At 40.4% G+C, this 21586-nt stretch overlaps 1 protein-coding gene and 1 long non-coding RNA gene across 5 annotated transcripts in view; both read right to left on the bottom strand.

The window, feature by feature from the left end:
- Positions 1 to 21586, bottom strand: part of LOC124954950 (homeobox protein homothorax) — a 375073-nt gene that overhangs the window by 169791 nt on the left and 183696 nt on the right. The window lies entirely within an intron of this gene.
- LOC124954951 lies at positions 13694 to 19629 on the bottom strand. Its single transcript, XR_007102719.1, has 2 exons — positions 19334 to 19629; positions 13694 to 14106 (listed from the first exon to the last, which is right to left on the bottom strand). It is a non-coding gene; the product is annotated as an uncharacterized LOC124954951 (long non-coding RNA).

Below are 21586 nucleotides of genomic sequence, written 5' to 3'. Positions count from 1 at the left end.
AATTACACGCCGACGAATCGGAACGTAGCGAGTTATCGAAACGGCTCCAATCGGGCGGATCTAACGAATGCTCGCGGGGATAAATATTAATGATATCGCGAACGAAACGATATCAATTACGATTTACAATGGAATCCCGGTCGGCCATGTTTCCCGTTCGGAATAAAACCCCATCGTAAATCCGCCCTTCGAACGTCGAAACTCGGAGCATCCGAAGGACCGGCCAAGCGTAACGAGCGAAATAGGGGGAGGACGAGGAGGAGTAAGAGGAGATGGTAGACGCTGAGGAATCACGGACGGTGACGTCAGCCTCGTGACACGCGTTGGTTTAATTAGCGCTACAATTCCGAGTCTCTGTGCGTAGGTACGTTGGAAGGAGAAGAGAGGAAGAGGAGGAGAAGGAGAAATAGGAGGAGGAGAAGAGAGGAAGGTCGAAGAGGAGGAGGTGGAGGAAGAGAAGGAGGAGGAGGTTCCCAGGCACGGTCCTCCTCTCTTTCTGGCATTCTGCCTGCCGACCTACGACCCGCCCCCGGGACCCCAGGACCACGTTTTCCGAATTACCGCTCCCGTCGCTGCAACACCGTTGCACTTAGCGTAAATTCACGGAGAATCGACGGTGCTTGACGTTACCGAACCCTACGACCATTGGCTCTCTCCCTCCTTCCCTTTCACCTATCTACTCTTTCCATTCGAAACGAATCGAACGAGAATATTTTTCTCAATGGGATATATCTACTCTTTTTTAAAACGTTCTAATGGAATTTTTTATTAATTACCGTGCGATGATATGATTCATTAGACTTAAATGTTAATTACAAAATACATTCAGGAAAAGAAAGAATAACGAGAGAGAGAGAGAGAGAGAGAGAGACAGAGAAAAAGGAAGAAAAAAAGAAAAAGAGAGAGAGAGAGAGAGAGTGACGGATACAGTATATATCGCGTCGTTGACCGTATATAGAAACAGAAGAGATAGAGAAAGAGAGAGAATGAGAAAGGGAGAGGTTTAAAATGTTGTGGCAGGTCCGGACCAAATGATGATAAACTATGTCGTGCTCGTGCGAGCGAGCCCGGACTGACCCACGGCGTAACTTGAATTACGACCGCGAAACAAAAGCACAGTCATTCTCCTGGCGAGTTCAACACGAAAGAAATCCTCCTCTTACCCTTCCCTTGTTGCTTATTTGAAGAAAAAAAAAAAAAGAAGAAAAAAGCAACAACAACACGGAAACCATTTCCGATATAGCGGACTTATCAGAATGCCGATAAACAGTATCGGCGAAGTTAACATTTCGTACTAAATTAAAAACGAGGAATAAAACGACGAAAAAAGAAGAAAAAAAAGAACAACAAAAAAAAAACCAACAAAAAAAAAAAAGAAAAAAAAAAGAAACTGTACAAATGGCATATGGACAATACTGCTTTGGGCGAAACTAAATACTCTGCAAATAAAACGCGTTTTAAGATAAAATCGATGAGGCTTTTAGGTAAAAAAGTCAGAGAGAGAGAGAGAGAGAGAGAGAGACAGAGAGAGTGAATGAGTGAAACAGAGAGAAACGAAAATTTAAATCTCATAACATGCCATCAAACGACGAGTTACATCTCATTCATCAAGAGTATAATGTTGAAACTTACAACGTTTGTGTTATTGACTGTATAAAAAAAGAGAGGAGAGAGAGAGAGAGAGATAGAGAAGAACGACAAAAAAAGTAAAAATATAATCGAGCATCCTTTCAGCAAACGTTCAGCAAGCGTGAGTCGTAATTCTCTTGAATCGGCAATTTCGAGAGATCCGCGAGCTGTTAGCAGCACCCTTCTCTCTCTCTCTCTCTCTCTCTAAACTCTCTCTTTCTCTCTATTTCTCTCTTTTTTTTCCCATTTTTTCGGTACCGAGCCGCTTTGGTTATGCGAGATCGTCGTTATACGGCAGTTCGAACGGCCTCCCGCCGCCTATCCCGCTTTCGTTCCATGGGATTATTAATTCCCTCGTTAAAATCCGGCCCGCGGCGTCGCCGCGCTTTGTTATTTACGAACGAAAATTGTAAATACGGCTGTTGGTTGCGGACGCGTATCGACGCACGACCGCCACCACCGCTCCCGCGGCCAATTAATAATCGCATCGGAGCTAATTAAATCCGGAAAACATGCAAATGTACTGTTTATATTTCAAAGCGACGGCCCCGATCGAGCGTGACCGAAAAAAAAAAACAAGGAACAGGGAGTGAGAGAGAGAGAGAGAGAGGAGGATGTTGGCTGCTTCGAAAGTGCGACGCGACCCAAGGGATTTGCTTACAAATTGCCCATAAAAGTGTATGAAATGCGATTATTCTCTATTAATCAGATCTTTATGATCTCCTGTTCAATCCACGATTCGGCAGGATAATTCGCGCGTAGTACGCGTGTGAAAGAACGATATTATTATAATGTGGTTGGCCAAACTCTTTTATTTTTATCATTCGAACATCGAATACGAGATTATTTTGAATATAATTTAATCGGTCATTTCGTTCTTTTTTTCTTTCTTTTTTTTTTTTTTTTTTTTTTTGTTTTTTATCTTTCCTTAAGATCAAAATATTCGCGATATTCTGTATTGTAATGGCATGTGTGAAAGAAGCTTAAAACTGCCTTGCCCGTGCTGCCAGCTAACGGTAAGTCTAGCAAGTGCAGCATGATCCAAGTCGAAGCGCCACGAGTCGGTGAGCATGCGAACTGATACTTTAGTCTCTCTCTCTCTCTCTCTCTCTCTCTCTCTCTCTCTCTCTTTCTCACTTTCTTTCGACTATCTCTTTCTCTTCTATAGCTATACACGAATAAATGTACTACGTATCCTTTTTCTTTTACGTAGAGGAGGATACAATGATTGCACTATGCGACCGATGCACACGAGTCACGCCTGTTTGACGATCTCGTTGGAGAAGTAAGACGAAAGGAATAAAAAGGAAAAAAAGAAAAAGAATGGCGATATCCCCAAGATAGAGAGATGTAGAATGAGAGAGAAAAGACACTTTGGAGTTTCTTTCTTTCTTCATCGCTCTTTGCACTCGCTCTTTCGCGAAAAAGAGAAAGATAGATAGATAGATAGATAGAGAGAGAGAGAGAGAGATACAAACGCGACGAAAAAGGATAGGGCCGAGCTGACCCTACCGAGCGGCTTCTTTTTTTCTCGGGGGTAATTACGTCGTTAAGCGCGAGGCAATTAAGACGCAAGAAATCGAGCAACAATCACATTTACGGGGGCCTGCCGCTTCGCTACGGTGTATTGATCCGCGATGGTGGGTGGCTCGTTGGAAGAACGAACGAGAAAGAGGGGAAAGAGTCAAAGGGCGAGCGAAATGGAGAAAGGAGAGAAAAGAAGAAGGATAGAACTCTCGGTAGCTACGGGAAGCAAAGTAAAGAGAAAAAAAAAGAGAGAGAGAGAGAGAAAGAGAAATAAAAGAAAAAGAAAAGGAAGGAAGGAAGGAAGAAAGGAAGAAAGATAGAAAGGAAGGAAGAAAGGAAGAAAGAAAGAAGGAACAGAAAAAAAGAAGAAAGAGAGAAAGAAAAACCAAGGGAAAACTAAAAAAAAAAAAGAAGAAGAAGAGGAAGAAGAAAAAGAAGAAAAAAGAGGTAAAAGAGAGAGAGAAAGAGAGAGAGAGAGAGAGAGAGAAGCAACCCGAGCGAGAACGTTTTGTTAGAATCGAAAGAGATGCCTCGGTGCTCTTTTTCGCGAAAAACACGGAATTGCTTTTCTCCGAGAGCCGAGCGGGATACAATGGTGTTATACGAGCACGAAGATGAATTGGAATGTACATTACAACGAAAAAAAGAAGAGAGAAAGAGAAAGAAAGAGTAACGGAGAGACAGAGAAAGAGAAAGAGAGAGAGAAAGAGAAAGAGAGAGAGAGAGAGAGAGAGAGAGAGAGAGAGAACAAATGGAGAAGGATTCCTTCTCCCTTTTTCTCGCAAAAATTACGGCTAATCGAGCTTCCATCCCGACTTTTCCGGCTCCTCCTCTTTTCCTTCTCCCTCTCCCTCTTTCTTCTTCTTTTATAACTCTTCTTTCTCCTCCTTCTTCTCCTCCTATTTCTCCTCCTCTATCTCCTCCTTCATGGAATCACGCGGAATTCGTTCCGCGACAAAGTCGAAGATCAAAATGAGGACGTTAACGTTGCGTAAGGCTCGTTTTACTCGCGTAACGTGCGTGACGGCTCGTAAATAGTCGGAGCCGACGTTAATCCAGTTCCATTATCAGCCACGCTCTCCGTACCTGGCGTATATATATACACATACATATATATATATATATACATATATATGTATGTATGTATGTATGTATGTACGATAGAAAACGCAATATAACCGTCCGCTCGCGTTTCGTAGGCAATAAATAATCATATGCACCCGACGATTTCACGTTTTTCAATGAAACATCCACGTAAATTCTCAGATGTTCCTTGATAAAGTATCATTGTTATTGTTATTGTTATTGTTGTTGTTGTTGTTGTTGTTGTTGTTGTTGTTGTCGTCGTCGTTGTCATTATTGTTATCGTTATTGTTACTATTATTATTTTGTAGAGTTGGAATGTGGATTGGATGGTTTTGACATTTACGCTTTAAACGTCGTCTATCTTTATTTATTATATTCTAGAACGTCGTTGTCCTTCTAGTTCGCATTTAAAGTCGTTCTCTCGGTTTTTAACATTAAATAATGAAATATCGTTGCTTATCGTTTTATTACGAATACTTTTCACCCAATATTATAGCTAATAACGTTCAGTTCTTTTCTTTTCTTTTTTTTTTTTTTCTTTTTTTCTTTTATCTTTTTCTTCATTCGTTTTGTCTTCTTTTCTTTTGCGTTCTTCCTTTTCCTCTTCTTTTATCTCTTTCCTATTTTTTTTCTTTGTTTTTTTTGTTTTTTTTTTTTTTTTTTTTTCTAAGATTTATGCTAACGTTTATGTTCCTTATGATTTGCGCGGACTATTGCAGAAGGAGACAAATAATAAAATGGAAAGGAAAAAATAAATATAAAAGACTTTTCTCATCGTCGTCATCGTTGTCGTTGTCGTCGTCGTCGTCGTCGTTGTCGTCATTATTACCATCGTCGTTGTTACTATTATTATTACCACGCTAGAGTTGCGCGTGGTACGGTTTTTCTGGTGCAATCATACGCGTCGGCGGACACGTAGCTTATCGTTAAAAAGTACGAGCGGTGCTCTTAAAGGCGGCTGTCGAATCGTCAAAGAGGCTTCCATCGACCGCAGCAGCGGCGGCCATAAAAAAAAAGGAAGGAAGAAAAAGAAAAGAAAAGAAGAAGAAGAAGAAGGAGAAGAAGAAGAAAAAAAAGAAAAGGTAAGAAAAAGGGGAAAAGAAAAACAAGAGAATATTGTGGCGGGTGCATAAGGTGCACACGCACGTTCTCTCTCTCTCTCTCTCTCTCTCTCTCTCTCTCTTCCATGACGTATTACTGGAGGTGCACCGTGCATCGGCATGTGTGTAAGCCGAGTAAGCAACGGTGCTAAGCGAAAAAGAGAAAGAGAGAGAGAGAGAGAGAGAGAGAGAGAGAGAATGAGTGCACCGACGGACATGGCGTCATAGCGGCGAATCAAACGATATCGGGCTTCTGAATTAATTTATGCACCGTGGGTTATTAAAACATGAGACACAAAGGCATGCCGCCACGTTTGCAATCATATGCCTTGCCTCGAGCTCACCCGCCTATGAATTCGTCTCGTCTCCTTTGAGGGTACCTTGACATACTTAGACGTGTACCTATGTAATAAATCGTTCGTCGTGCGTATTTAAAAGTAAATCAAAGCATTGTCGTTTAGCCGAAAGAAACGATCGAATTTAAAATATTAATTTATTTTTTCGCGTTGTTTAAAAAAAAAATTATTTAAGTGCATATATGCATACGAACTTTCTTGGAGATCTCTCTTTCTTTCTCTCTCTTTCTCTCTCTCTCTTTATTAATTATATCACTGTAAAAGCAACCCCACGATATTTCGTTCACGTTCTAGCATCGTCCTAGCTATGGATGCAATTTATCGAATTGTTTTTAAATCCTTACGATGTGAGCGGAAAAAGGGACGAAAGAAAAAGAAAAAGAAAAAGAAAAAGAAAAAGAAAAAGAAGAGGAAAGATAGAAAGGAAGGAATGAAAGGAAGAAAGAACGATGGAGAAAGGAAAGATGGAAGAAAGGAAGGAAGGAAAGCTCGGCTCAGCTCGGCTTGGCAGCAGCCATGGCGTCAGCTGTTTTGTCCCGGGGGCGCGCCACCACGTTTCTTTATATTTCTTTGCCCGGAAGCTACGACCCGATATCGTTCCGATACATTTCTCTTTCTACGTGTAACTCCCGAGTGTACAAAAAAATTACGGAGACCTTTCGATCACCCAATACAAATATGTCGCAACTTTTCCATCCACTCCGTCATTTTCTTCTCTCTTACGTATTGTATTATACGTAGATGCATACGTCCCCCTTTAGTTGTTGTTAAAATGATATACACCAAGTTAGTATACCTATTTATTTACGAAAAGAAAAAAAAAAAAAAAAAAAAAGAAGAAAAAAAAAAGATCGAATCGATATTTTTACAAAACGAACGACGCGTTGTCTTTTTTCTTTGTTTTTCCTTTTCTTTTTTATTTCTTTTATTTCCTTTTGTTGTGTTGCTTGTTTGTTCTTTTTTCCTTTTGTTTTTATTTTTGTTTTGTTTTGTTTTTTTTGTTTCTTTTTTTTTTTCTTTTTTTCTTTTTTTTTTTTCCATTCAGTCCGTTCTCACAGAGCAACTTTTTCTCCTCGATATTGGTGCGCTTGCAAATCCGTCACGTGACTGGCAGTGTACAACGTAAAGTCGTACGGCGACTATCGGCCGGTCAACACGACAGGTGCACGTCGATAACGCCGCCGACAATAATTGCAAATCGTAGCCGGCGAGCATGCCTCGCCGTGTCGATCAAGATTCCAATAATATGCTTCGACGATGCAAATAACATTTCCATTAGCTAACGGGAACAAACGGTACCGCTAAACGAAGGAGAGAAAATCTCTATCTCTCTCTCTCTCTCTCTCTCTCTTCCTCTCTTTTTCTTTATCTCTTTCAATTTTGTTTTACACGTCAAAAGAATTGCGAATATTTCCTCAAAGAGAACAAGAGAAAGAGAGAGAGAGAGAGAGAGAGAGAGAGAGGGGGGGGGAGAGGTTCTCTAATATTATCAAATAACATTAATTTCACAAAAGCTTAGTAAAAAATTGGCTAAGTCTAATATAAAAGATTTTAAAGACAGGCTTGTCGAGAAATTCATCGTTTAAAGATCACAATCACGTTCACGTTTAAAGAATTCATCCTTCCCCTCCCCCTCCCCCTCCCCTCCCCTCCCCGTTCCCTCCCCCTCCCCCTCCCCGTTCCCTTCCCTTTCCTCCCCCTTCCTCCCTCTTCACGGGTTCGAGAGTATCGTTCCACGCGAAACCCTTACCAAGCTAAGAGACGTTCTCAAAGTTGTTTCGTGAAGGAAAACGATCTCGTGCATGCACGGTGAAAAAGAAAGGGAAGGGAAGGGAGTGGAGAAGGTTAATATCGGTCGAGCACGGAAAAGAAGACAGTAAATACGACGTGGAAGAGTAACGATAACGGGAACGCTTATAGCTCACGGCAAAATCCTTGCTCTGTGTAGTACGACTATTTTCTTTCCGATATAAACTTATATCAAAATAGACTATTTTTCAAATATTTTTTTTTTCCCTATCCTCATCTAATAAAATCCGACCGGATATTTTTAGTAGTTTGATAGGACCCTACTATCGACATAAAACTAACTTTCTACGTCGAATCAATATATGTGTATATATATATGTATATGATAAACTTATACTTTCCGTTTAGATTCTATGTCTCTAATAAAGTTTCTAAGCATTAATCGATCGAAAGAAAGAATATACATCGAAACGTTAAGAATAATTTGGTGACGTTCGATCGAGATATTTTGAAGGAAGAGATAATCGGTTCTCGTTCGTATAATCCGATGGTGCGATTAAAGCGTGAAAATAACGTCGTTAGGAAGAAAACGTAAGCAGAAACATTCTCTTTTTCTCTCTCTCTCTCTCTCTCTCTCTATTTCCCTCTTTCTCTATCTATCTCTCTTTCTTTCTCTTTGCCGACGGTAATGCTTGAAGGGTGGAGAGAGAGAGAGAGAGAGAGAGAGAGAGAGAGAGAGAAGGAACGTACAGACGTAGAGGGAGGAGAGAAGAAGAGAGAGAGAAGGGCAGCTCGCAACAGTAACGACGTCGAGAGGGTTGCGCGAAGGGTGACTCCGGAGCACGAAGAGGGATGGAAACAGTTATACGATTGGTTTGTGAGGGTCGCCATTCAGGAGGGTCGCCGTTGCTGTTTGGAGTCTGCGCTCTTCCTTGATCCTACGAGAGGAAGGAAGAAAAGATGGAAGAGAGGGGTGAAGGGTTTCGTCGAAGGCCACCAAAGTGAGCCGGAGAAAGGGAGAGAGAGAGGGAGAGAGAGACAGGGAGAGAGAGAGAGAGAGAGAGAGAGAGATAGAAAGTGAAAAAAAGAATAGAAAGAACGAGAGACCGGCGTAGCTTGACGGACCTTGCGACGCCCTACGTCACCTTTATCGCCGACGCCCTCTTCCTCCTCCCACAATGCCTTTTATATCATCGAGATGGAAGAAACTAGACGATTCCAACGTTTTTAGAACACTGACTCTTTCTCTCCCTTTCTCTCTGTCTCTCTCTCTCTCTCTCTCTCTCTCTTTCTTTCTTTCTTTCTTTCTTTCTTTCCTTCTTGGCGGATACATAAGAGATACCATGATAGAAAATATATTGTTTGGAACTTGAGAATCAAAGACGTAGTAGGAGTAAGAGTTGGGAAGTAAAGAAAATAAGAAATGATGAAAATAAGAGAGGGAAGAGAAGAAAATTGTCATAGCAGATAGTCCTTTCTTTCTCAACGATACTTCGTACTATCTACTTATAGAATGGAGACTACGGATCAAGGTCCCTTTACCCTAACTCGTTTTATCGTTCGTTCACGATTCTCTAGCAAAACTGCTTTCCTTCTCTTCCTTCATTTCCTTCCTTTTACCTTCTCGCGTACCTTTAAGCTTAAAAGGATAAAACCAATCGGTGTATTCTTTCGACGAGGACTCTCTCTCTCTCTCTCTCTCTCTCTCTCTCTCTTTCTCTCTTTTGTAATCGTTCCGTGGGATTGCATCGTGTAAATATAAGAAGGAAATAAAAAAAAATGTAAAGCTTCGTTCTTAACTTTTTCTCAATCGATAATACGAACTGACGACGTCGCCTTGCGAATTATGAACGGCCGCATGGTACGCATTGGTACCATTTTACTCTAACGAATTCATTTCACGGCATATATATATATAATTTACTTACAAAAATCGAAGCATAGGATCGACGTGAATCCAATTTAACTATCACCTGATATATTTCTCTGATCTCAATCAATCAAAAAAAAAGAAAAGAAAAAAAATTATATATATATATATATAGATAGATAGATAGATAGATAGATAGATAGTAATAATTCTCTGATTCTTCATTAAATGTTACAATCTTTATTCGGGCATATTTTAAATTCGTAAGTTTGAATAAAGATTATCGGGTATGAACGCGTGTTAATTTATTTTTATACGAGCTAACTCCACCTCTTGGGAAAGAACTCCAACGGGAGATAGCTCGCCAAAAATACGAACGGTGGAACAATGAAATTATTTTTAACCATGTTCACGCGATCGCCGGGTAACTCCTTTCTCTCTCTCTCTCTCTCTCTCTATTTCTTTCTCTGTTTTTCTCTCTTTTTCCCTCGAATTCTTCGAGTAAGTGCAAATAGAAATGCAAACGCGTATTCGATTATCTAAGCAGAGAAGGTAAAGAGAGCAGCGTGATAACTTTTTCTTTACATTGAAATCTATAAAACAAATACATAAAACACCTTTATTAATTAATTCGAAAAAGTAGGGAGGAAAAGAAGAACAGGAGGAAGGGTAGTATTAAAAAGAAAAAAAAAAAAAAAAAAAAAAAAAAAAGGAAAAGATAAAAAGTAAAAAAGAAAGAAAGAAAGAAAGAAAGAAAAATGAACAAAATTAACGGACGAAGAGAATGGTACGCATTCGTTCTATCTTTCTCTTCGTATTTATCTTTTCTTTTTTCTTTTTCTTCTTTTTTTCTTTTTCTTTTTCTTTTTCGAGAAGACGTCACGTGAGAATGCACCGACGAATGCAACGACGTAAGAAAGACGCGAAAGACGAATGACCGTAGCGAAGGGTGCTGGCCCTCGAAGCGTGTCACTCTTACTTAAAAAAGGTAAACGGACGCGGACAAAGAACCAAGAGAGAGAGAGAGAGAGAGAGAGAGAGAGAGAGAGAGAGAGAGAGACAGATAGATAACGTTATGCCTTATTAATGTTCCTGGCGATGGTGAACAATGAGAAAGATTAGAGAAAAAGTCAACTGTGATAATGATAACGAAATAGAGACAAAAGAGTTTGCATTCCTAGTGTTCTCCGTCTCTTTTACTCCTCTCAATATGACGATACAATAATGCACTGTATAATAGACGACGGTAGAAAGGTAGATATCCGATTAATTCCCATTGAATGTCTTTATTGTATTAAATGCCTGCCCTCCTGAGGTCGAGAGAAAGAAACGGCAAGCTATGGAGAGTAGTAGAGAAAGAGAGACAGACAGACAGAGAGAGAGAGAGAGAGAGGAAGAAAGAGAGAGAAGGAAAGAAAAGAATAGAGATAAGAAGGTCGTGCCTTGCAAACTTCGATCCGAGTTCTGTATAAAAGGCGGACATAGTACTAGTTATATGCGAACCCGAGTGCATGTGCGTAACAGTGTCTCCCAACTTAAAGCTTTTTCTTATAAGTATTAAAAGGAAAGAATTTTATCGTACGATCAATGGACACAAGCTTAAAATAGCTATCATCGAGGTAGCTTAAAGAGAAAACAAAAACAAAACAAAAAAACCAACAAAAAAAAAAAGAAAACAAAATAAAAAAGAAAGAAGAAATAGAGAGAGAGAGAGAGAGAGAGAGAGAGAGAGAGAGAGAGAGAAAGAAAAGAAATAAATAAAAAGAAAAAAGGAAAAGGTGTGTCGTATATCGAAGGGGGTAAAAAGATCGGGTGGCAATGGGATCGTTGTTGGTACGAATGCGGTTTTCACGTCGATATCTCCTTTATTCTCGTCTTGCTTTACGCTTCGAGCACGACCCCTTCTCCTTCGAGAACCCTTTTTTCATTCGAGGATTTTTTTTTGCTTTCAAGACGCGCCGAGCCTAGGTGCGAAGCGCCTGCTTCCGCTCGCGGAATGCCTTTCCTAACGAGCGCACGTCTCCCTCCATCCCTCTCTTCCTCCCTCGGCCTTCGGTCGGACTCGGATGCTTTAATTACCAACGTTATTTCGATTTTCTTAAGAGTACGTTTAAAACGACGCAAAAAAAAAGGACAAAAAAGAAAAGTGAAAAAAAAACAAAAAAAGAAATGGAGAAATTTAACGCGATAAAACGAAACAAATTGTAATATTTTTCAAATACAATATATAATTATGCGCTTTTAATAATTTTCTCGTATGTTAGAGTTAGAAATGTAATGTCGTGATTTAGAAGAAAATAAAAATGAACGATCCGGTAATAATCTGGAGTTTTCGATGAGAGAAAATAAAATAAAAAATGTATGGACAACGACGACGACAAACAACGACAAGTAAATTTTTAAGATTCAAGATGATAACTTCTCGTCATTCGCGAGAGACACGCCCCGTCGTATTACTATTGACGTCGGGCGTAAATTTACAAGCGACGTTTCGCAATGTATTACACGATAATAGAAGTACCACGGACGGAACGTGAAAACCGTTCCTCGGTTACTCAAGTGCGCGTCGAACGTTAATTACAAAAGCGGAAACACCTGAGAAAATAGCAGAAACATCGATCGTGACTCGGCCGACTATTCTGACCATCATGATGACGATGACGGGTAACTTTGTCGAGTCTTTTCATTATTTTACATTCAAACTCGATAATGATATTTCTCTCTCCCTCTCTCTTTTTCTATTTTTTTCTTTTTTCCATTAAACAGGAAAAACTTACTTTAACTACAAATAACATATAAATAATAGCTTCACACAATTTAGAAGATATTTTATATATATATATATAAGTTCAATGAAATTGAACGTAGAATATAAAAAAAACCATCTAATAATTTATATTTCGAATAATCCGTCGAGAAAGTACAGACGTTTCTTGCAACACTAACAAGAAATCCTCTTCCTCTTCTGGACCTATACAGATTCCACTTGGTTAGAGAAAGAGAGAAAGAGAGAGAGAGAGAGAGAGAGACAGACAGACAGAGACAGAGAGACATAAAGAGAGAGAGAGAGAGAGAGAGAGAGAGTGAGTTCAGGGTCGAGGCATACAGGTGGTCCATAACATAACAGTCACTGCGTTTTATCCGGCAGTAAAGCGGCGGCAGGCGCTCTGGCTCTATGATTTAATACCCCAAACCGTTACCCTCTCCTCCGCGCGAACGAGCACCCCTTACGAGCACAACGTCCCTTCCCCGCCTCTCGGAGTGCCACCACCTCCTTTCCTCCCAGTCACTCCCCCACCATCTCTCTCTCTCTCTCTCTCTCTCTTGTAACGGTGCAGCCGCGTGCCTGCACTAACCCAATGCCACGCAACACTGGGACGACATTATCAACCGGATGCTTCTATGAATGTAGGCGAGGTCAAATGGCGGTGAAGCGCCATAGAAACGTCGAACTAGATGTAAGTCCTCACATTCGAAATCTATTAAGATATCATTATAATAACATCTAAGATATCTGATATAGAATTTATTAATTAAATTTTACAATTTGATTTAAATACATACATACATATATAAATGCATATATACGTCTATGTATAATAAATTATATTTTTAAATGTTCCGCGAGATTACGATTGTAATATAAATAAATAATAACGTTTAACGCGTTTAACATGTTTAACACGTTGAATTAATGGATTAAATCTCAAAGGATGAAACGAAACGAAAGGCTAGACAGCGGTCTCTAGTTTCTATAATATAGTAAATTCATATACCAATAAAAATTGACCGAGCACAATGATAGAGGAACGTGAGAGAGTAGGTGAATCCTGGTTGGACCGAAGAGCTTCTATGTAGGAGGATCAGAAAGGGAAGCGTTTATCGGCATGGCGCGCACGAGAAAGAGAGAGAGAGAGAGAGAGAGAGAGAGGGAAAAGTGAGTGAGTGAGAGAGAATAAAGAGAGAAAATGAGAGGAATGGTTTACCACGGCACGGCCGCCCGGGGGTGGCTCGAGAAAGGGGCTTGGCGCGATGGAAGAGCCGCGGAGGTGGAGACGTAGGTGGAGGAAGGTAGGAGGGAGGAGGGTGGCTTTCCTTGCCCGGCATCGAGGAATCGATACGCCGGTGGGAGCCCAGCGCCACCAACGCCTCCGACGCCCTACGTCATTGCACCCACCAGCCGAACCCGTTCATCCCTCTCTTTTTCTCCCTCTACCATTTTTAGCATATTAAAAAACTGAATTATTACTAGCTCCGATAACACCAGACTACTCGAATGAACTTGGAATTATGATTTAGAATTAGTCCCGCGTTGCTCGTTGTTGCTCGTTAAATATTTCACTATGCATGCAGATAGATGGGTAGGTAGTTAGATAGGTAGATAGGTAGGTTGGTAAGTACTTAAGCATTTATATTGGGATTATATTTTTATCCATTTTGTTTGTTTGTTTTTTTTTTTTTTTTTCTTTTTTTTCTCTTCTTCTTCTTTCCTTTTTTTTCTAACCATGTAAATCTTCTTCCAAAGGACGTGTAACGTTTATAAATGACACTCGTCGACTCACGCCGATAAACAGACGATTCCAGGAGAGTTTCTAGTCTATCTCTCTTTCCACCCTTTGACCCTATCGTACCTCTTGAAATTCCTCCGGAACTCTCGAGGAAACTCACGTCCAACTCTCCCTGGGAAGTCCTCGGGTCACCAGAGCCGAGACCGTTCGTAGTAGACGGGTCCCGTTCATTCGCGCGTCCCACTGGGAGCACGCGTAACGTCCGACGATTACAGCCAACTCTGAGACGCAAATTGTTTCCAAGTATGTACTGTACTATCCAAAGTCACCACCAAACTGACATCGAGGAAAAACGACGATGAGTGAGGGAGGGAGGGAGAGAGAGAGAGAGAGAGAGAGAGAGAGAGAGAGAGAGAGAGAGAGAGAGAGAGAGAGAGAGAGAGAGATAGCTAAATATATTTTACATCGTTCGGATAAGAAACAAAAATGAATATCGTGAAAAAAAAAAAAGAAAAATAATTGACAATAATCGCCTTTCGCTTTTGGGTGAATATTTTACACGTTATTTAGATATAGATATACATACGTACGTACATACATATATACATACATACATACGTATATATATATATATATATATATATATATATATATACCTATGTGTATTAAAATGAAACGAATTGTCAAAGTTGTCGGAACGTAGAACTCCGAAAGTTTACGCGCATTGGTTGAACGCGCGACGCCTTCAACTTGAAATTTTAAAGGCCAAAAGAGGGAACTGTACAGAACGGTAGAAGCTATGCGTGTAGGCGTGTGAAAGAGAAAAAGATAGAGTGGGAGGGAGAAAGAGAAAGAGAGAGAGAGAGAGAGAGAGAGAGAGGGAGAGAGAGAGAGAGAGAGATAGAGATAGGGTCGAGTTAAAGAGACATCGAAATGACGCGACGAGCTTAACTTCTGGCACTTCTCGATGCTAATGCCTCTCTCATCTCTCTTTCTATCTCTCTCTCTCTCTCTCTCTCTCTCTCTCTCTCTCTCTCTCTTTCCCAGAGCGTTTCCTCCGCAGCGTATCCGCGGGACAGCACCGCCAGCAAACGTCAGAACGTTGAGAGAAGTTGATATCCCTCGTGGATTTCGCGGGTCTCGCGACTTCCCTTAGTTATTCAAATTGTATTCGCCCGTTTCGCTTCCCCCTTCCCCTCTCCCGCGCCGCGCCCCCCCCTCCACGCCCTTCTACCCCCGCCGTCGCCGCATCCCCCGTCCACCCTATTTTCCCATCCCCTGACCCTCTCTTCCTCTTCTCCACAACCACCTTCATATTATTTTATCTCGACCTCGTCGTTGCACTCTCGCGCCACGTTAAGACAGCCGGCGAAAATTTATCGTGAGAAATACTACAGGGTGTCCCTTTTAAAATTTCTCAACTAAAATTCGTGGAAAAGCCCTGTGGAAAATTCAACGGTAAAATTCATCGTTCGTGGATTACATCGTCGGATCGTTATTTTTGACGAGGCTCGTATTTCAGGGAAAGACATTATTATATCGTTCGTAGCAGAACTCGCAATCGGAGCCCGCGCACTGATTTATTCCCGCGTAATAATTTATCGCGCTGACGGCAACACTGACAGGACGGCAATTTATTTAGTTACTTTTATTAGACCGATCCGCGAATGTCTCATGTTAATTAGATAGCATTACACATTGTGAAAGCGATCCCCATATTACCTATCGCGCGCGAATATCGACGAGGAATGGCAATGCGTATTAATTAACGCACGGCCACGCGATTTAATTTCGCTCCACATACCGGCGCGCACACAACGTATTACCAGGGAATTTCTACGATTGGAATACGCGCCCACGGATATGACGCTACCCCGATGATAATAATAACGTTACTTATGGCGTTGTTAATAAAAAAAAAAAAAAAAAAAAAAAAATATATATATATATATAAATAAATAAATAAATAAAAAAGAAGTAAAAAGGAAGAAAAAAGGAAGAGAGACAAAACGGAAAGAAAAAAAGCCATTAAAAAAAAAAAAGAAAAAAAAAAAAAAGAAAAAAGAAAAAAGAATTAAACGGAGAAGAAGAAGAAGAAGAAAATAGAAGGGGGAAAAGTAATATTGCAAACAGGTATGGACGTTTATATCGGGTAATTTTCCATAAATTTCTGATCGAAATAAGAGAATTACGTGAGAATTACGTCAGCTTGATTTTATATCCTTTTAAAGTAACAAAACAACACTGACACGTAGTTAAATACAGAGAGAGAGAGAGAGAGAGAGAGAGAGAGAGAGAGAGGGAGAGAGAGAGAGAGAGTACTATCGCTTTTAATAATCTAATAGCATAGTTTTTAATGTATCCACGAAACGATAATACAGATTCGAATGAAATTTTAAATAACAAAATTCATTGCGTAGAATTTCAACTCGATTAGAGATTTAAATCTAAGGGTTTAAATGTAAAAGAAAAAAATACGTACGTAATATAGTTGAATAAAATGAGCATAAGGGACGAATTGGTTCAGAAAAGGTGCGGATACCCTTTCTCGTAACGCTTGGCTTTGCCGGAGTCGTAAAGATAATGGAGAACGCGTTGTACGCCGGTCGTTGGCTAAATAGCGTGTAATAGCAAATCGTGGCTACTACTATAGCGGATGGGACGCACTTTATTCCCTGGTCTCTCCGTTCTCGCGGCCTTTAAACAACAACAAAGTGTCGCTCATTAATATCGCGCTCACGATCGCGATCGGTTCGTATGGCTCTCTCGTATCGTTCGAACACGTCTCTTACATTTTATCGATCGATATTTCGAACGTTTATCCTATTCACGACACCGATGTTTCTACAGCCTCTTATAATTTTCCGGAGTTTCGTGAACTTACTTCCTGAAAAGAGAAATACAAATTCAAAAACATTCGATACGCGTTTCTATGTTATACGAAGAGAGAGAGAAAGAGGGAGAGAGAGAGAGAGAGAGAGAGACATGGAGAGATAGAAGGTAGAAGAGAGAGAACAAATTTTTCCTATCGGAGATAAATTGATACCTTTAACGATCTAACGCACGTAGGTAGGATTTATTCATAGACATAGAGTATTGAATCGTCAAAGATCGATATATTGGGATGGTTGCGACGCGTCGAGATCACCAATCCGCGAATCGTCCAAGCGAATGAACCCGTCTATGTATTTGTCCAACTAAAATGTATGATGGTATGAGAGTAGGCAGAATATATCATCGTGGGACTAATTTCCGCGATAAATATTTTACGGTCGACCATTACGCGGTGGCGGCCGCGTGTTCGTAGCATATAAACTATGAATGACCATGGTGGTTGTAACGTCGGCAGGGTGGAAAGTGCATTTGGTGGTAGTTGTGATGGCGATGGTGGTGATCGTGCAGAGGGTGCGAAGAGGGAAAGGCTTTGCGTTCGTAAAATTCGCGCGTACGCTATTATACGATTTGTGCGGAGCGCGAGAGTCCCTCATTAAAATCCGTTTTAGGTACGGGATCGTTGTTGCACCAGGGTCACCCTTCTCTAGCTTGGCGCAACTCGTCGAGTTATCCCTCGAGAATGGCCTAAACGCGATAATCGTGTACACAGCCGGAACTATTCCTTTCTCATTAATCCAACAAATTTGATGTACCTCCCCCCACTCGATAACCTGACTTACTGACTGACTGACTATCTTGTGTAGACAGCTATATCTATTATCTTTTTTTTTTTCTCTCTTGTTTTTTTTTTTTTCTTTTTTTTTCCGTTTTCTTTTATCTTTTTTCTCTTCGATCCTTTTCATATATTTATCCCATTTTGCCTGTTATATACATAGGTCGATTCATGTGTAAAAAAAAAAAAAAAAAAAAGGGAATAAAGAAAAATAGCCTCTATCTATCTAACCGCCTACCCAGCTAAACTTTTTCTCTTTCTCTCTCTCTCTTTCTCTCTCTCTCTCTCTCTCTCTTTCTCTCTCTCTCTCTTCTTTTTCTTCTTTTGAAAATAAAAGAATCGAGCCAAAAGGGAGGCTTTAGCCTTAATGTATTCCACTTCTAATATACCGTCGGACTCTTTGATGACAGGTGAATTCACGTGTAATGCCGAAAGAGGGAACAAGAAAGGTGCCGTTATAAGCCGACGAATGCATGGCCACTCTTGTGTGCTTATCGGGCATGCTGAGAAAGGAGCGGCATTTGAAGTCAGATTAGCGCGACGAATCGCGCGGTTCATTGACTGCTCAGCTGTTCACTCTGTGCGCAGGTGTCACATATATACCGGCCAATATTGACGTCCAGAATCGAGTAATATTTAATTCAATTAACGATTAACTACCATGGAATAAAAGAAGAAGAAGAAAAAAAAAAAAGAAAAAAAGAAAAAGAAGAAGAAAAAATAAAAAAATTCTCTGCTTCCTTCTCCCCTTTTCTTTTCCTTCATTTTCTGTTTCTACATGTATATATATGTATATTTCTTTTTTCTCATAATATAAATATATATATATATATATATATATATATATATATATATTTTTTTTTTTTTTTTTTCTCCTCTTTTCTTGTTTTTCTCCGATCTCTTTTCATCTTTCCTTTTCTCTTTTCTTTTCGTTCTCTCTTTACACTGACAAGAACAGTAATAGTGCCGTTGGCATCGTCACGCAGGCAGATTACGCGCCGCTAATTACGTGGCAATGCACTCGACGCCCGAATAACGTCCGTTTAAATTAGACTAACGGCCGCGATGTCGGACAGCTGGACTGTTCCTAAAAACAGACGGTTTCTCTCGAGCAATCGGAAATTAAAAGAAAAGAAGAAGAAGAAGAAGAAGAAGAAGAAGAAGGAGGAGGGGAAGGAGAAGGAGGAGGAGGAGGAGGAGGAGAAAAAGGAGAAGGAGGAGAAGGAGGAAAATGATCGCAACGTAGTACGTTGAGCGCTATATCATCTTGGTCTCTTGCAATAGCATCAAAGTGAAAACGTTAATTTATGATCCTTGGTCGGTAAAGGTCCTTGGTTGGAAAAAAGAATATGAGAGATAGGTAAGTGAGCACGTTTGCCGTTCACTTGAAAGGAAGAATTCAGGAAGCGTCATAGGAACGAGCTTTATGTCGTTTTGCGAGGGATGCAAGGGGAAAGGGGCAGAAGAGGGGGGGGGGGGAGCGGACGGAGGATGGGCGGGACGAAAATGAACGTTGTCGCGAGTTTTAAGGGGAGAAAAAAAGAGAGATAGAGAGAGAGAGAGAGAGAAAAAAAAAAGAAGAAAAAGGAAACAAATAAACAAAATAAAAACGAAAGAGAGAAATATTCGCAATAAAATAGGAGAATGTTGCTAAGGAAGAAAAAAAAGAAAAGAACAAGACACGTTTTCTCATCTTATCGTAGACGAAAACGAGAAAGAAGATCGTAATAATAATAATAATAATGATAATAATAATAATAATAATAAGAAGAAGAAGAAGAAGAAGAAGAAGAAGAAAGGAAGGAGGCTACAATCGGATGAAACAGTAATTGAGTTCTTACTGCCGCGCTTTGCTCACAATCGAGTGGCGAAACTTCTTCTTCTTCTTCTTCTTCTTTGTCTTCTTCGTCTCTCGTCTTCTTCTTCCTCTTCCTCCTTTCGCTTCCTGCCACGCTTCTTAGAACAATATTATTAACGCGTCTTCTACGTCCCTGTTGCATCCCGCAGCTGCGTCCAATTCTCTATGTAATTAATCGTTCGAGGAAAAACGCGGTACGGATTCTCCGCGCGTAAACGATCGATTGATTAAAATCGACTTCGAGATTTGTAGAAGAATATTTTTCTATCATTCTTTCTCTCTCTCTCTTTCTCTTTCTCTGTCTCTCTCTCTCTCTCTCTCTCTCTCTCTCTTTCTCTCTCTATCTATCTCTTTCTGGTTCAGTATTTTCTCTTCTCTGACTAGTACGCGAGAACGGACTTTCGAATCGACGATGTACGATCGGAAAGCGTCGTTGAAGCGGAACACGCTCTCGACTAGTGCACAGCCGGTGATACGTTGGTGGATGAAGGGGGAGGAGTGTATCGAACGATATCTCGCATCGACATCGATCAATTTCTCGCCAGCGAATAATGGCCGTACGTGGTGAGCGAGTAACGAGACTGACGCAATTTCATCGTTGCGTAGAAAGAGACAAACAGACAAACAGACAGACAGAGAGACAGATAGACAGACAGACAGAGAGAAAGAGAGAGAGAGAGAGAAATCGCGCGCGCGTACGCGTTTGTGAATGTGTGTGTGTGTGTGTGTGTGTGTATGTGTGTATTTTGCCCTCACTCGGCACGATCGCTCCACGTGGGTGTATAATCGCAGTGGCTCTTGTCGGGAGGAACGCTTGAACTTGACTCACGAAAACAGGAAATCTAGCCGGTGATTTTGTGTCACGGTCGTGCTTCAAGTTCTACTCTTTCTATTCTACGATCTTTCTTCATGCATACATTTTCTTACCTATCGTGTTTATTTTAATATCATCGAATGAATATATCAGAATAATCATTCGGTATTAAAATATCGAATTATATTTACACTATATATATATATATATATATATATATATATATATATATATATATATGTATATACGTATGTACACACCTAATAAAAAATGTATATTATTTATTTATAATATATATATATATATAAATATAGCTAATAGAAATATACCTAATGAAAGTATATATATTATCGAAAGCTAACGAAGTAAATGACAAAATGTTATAAAAGCTAGTCAGAGCTAAGAGAAGTTTTAAAGTGTAACTGGAGCAAGCGTTATTAAATATGTTCTTTGGTGAGGTAAAGGGAACGAAGCCCCAGGGTCGCACCTGCGGGTGGCTTCTTCCCCCGGACGGCTCGGTTGGTAAAGCAGGGATTACTTCGTGTAAGAGCCTCTGGAGCAGCAGGCCTCGCGCACGGGCGAGCTTACTCGAGCAGGGCTTCGCGCCTCATCGTCTGGAAAATGGCTTACTGCTTACATTTACCTACACCCCCTACATCCTCCTCAACACGGCCCTTTCTGTATTCCGACTCACCCTCGATCGCTCTCAGCATCTTCCATTCTACCCTCGAAACGTTCACGGTCGTGGTCTCGTCCTTAAACCTCGTCCGAATAATTTGCGAAGGCAATTGCGAATACAATACTTTCATTCTCTCTTATCTGACGATTATCGTGGCAATGAAAGGGAAAGGAAGAAGAGAGAGAGAGAGAGAGAGAGAGAGAGAGAGAGAGAGAGAGAAAACAAAATAAAAAACAAGTCAACACGATTCAGAACATTATACGGACGCATTAATAATGAAAAGAAAAAAATAATTGACGACCACATGTTGATACCGTCAATGATAAGAATTCGATCTTTTGATCATTATCGTTCGTAATCTAACCCCTCAAAGCGTTCACCTAATTGCGTATGACGTGTAAGAAAATAATTTATTTCCACGTACTGAATTATCGTATTACAATACGAATGAATGGAATTATTACTTTTAACGAAATAACATTAAAATCCTGACGAAAATCTATAGTTCGCGGTATCTTCAAAAGAAAAGAAAAAAAAAAAGGAAGAAAAAAAAGAAGAAGAGGAAGAAAAAGGAAAAAGGGAACCAAAAAATTTTCGACATTAGCCGATATCGTAAGCAACGAACCAGACCGAATAAGGGGCTGCATGATTTATGCCGACTGGCTCGTAAGGAAGCATACCGGAAGCAGGGAGTATTGGACTTCCTATTCCCTCAGGAAGACCGATCGGTCTCTTCCTTAACT

Source organism: Vespa velutina, chromosome 16 (genome assembly GCF_912470025.1).
Source record: "Vespa velutina chromosome 16, iVesVel2.1, whole genome shotgun sequence".
Classification (NCBI taxonomy): Eukaryota; Metazoa; Arthropoda; class Insecta; order Hymenoptera; family Vespidae; genus Vespa; species Vespa velutina.
Note: the sequence above shows the minus strand (reverse complement) of the source record. Positions and strands in the feature narration are given on the sequence as shown.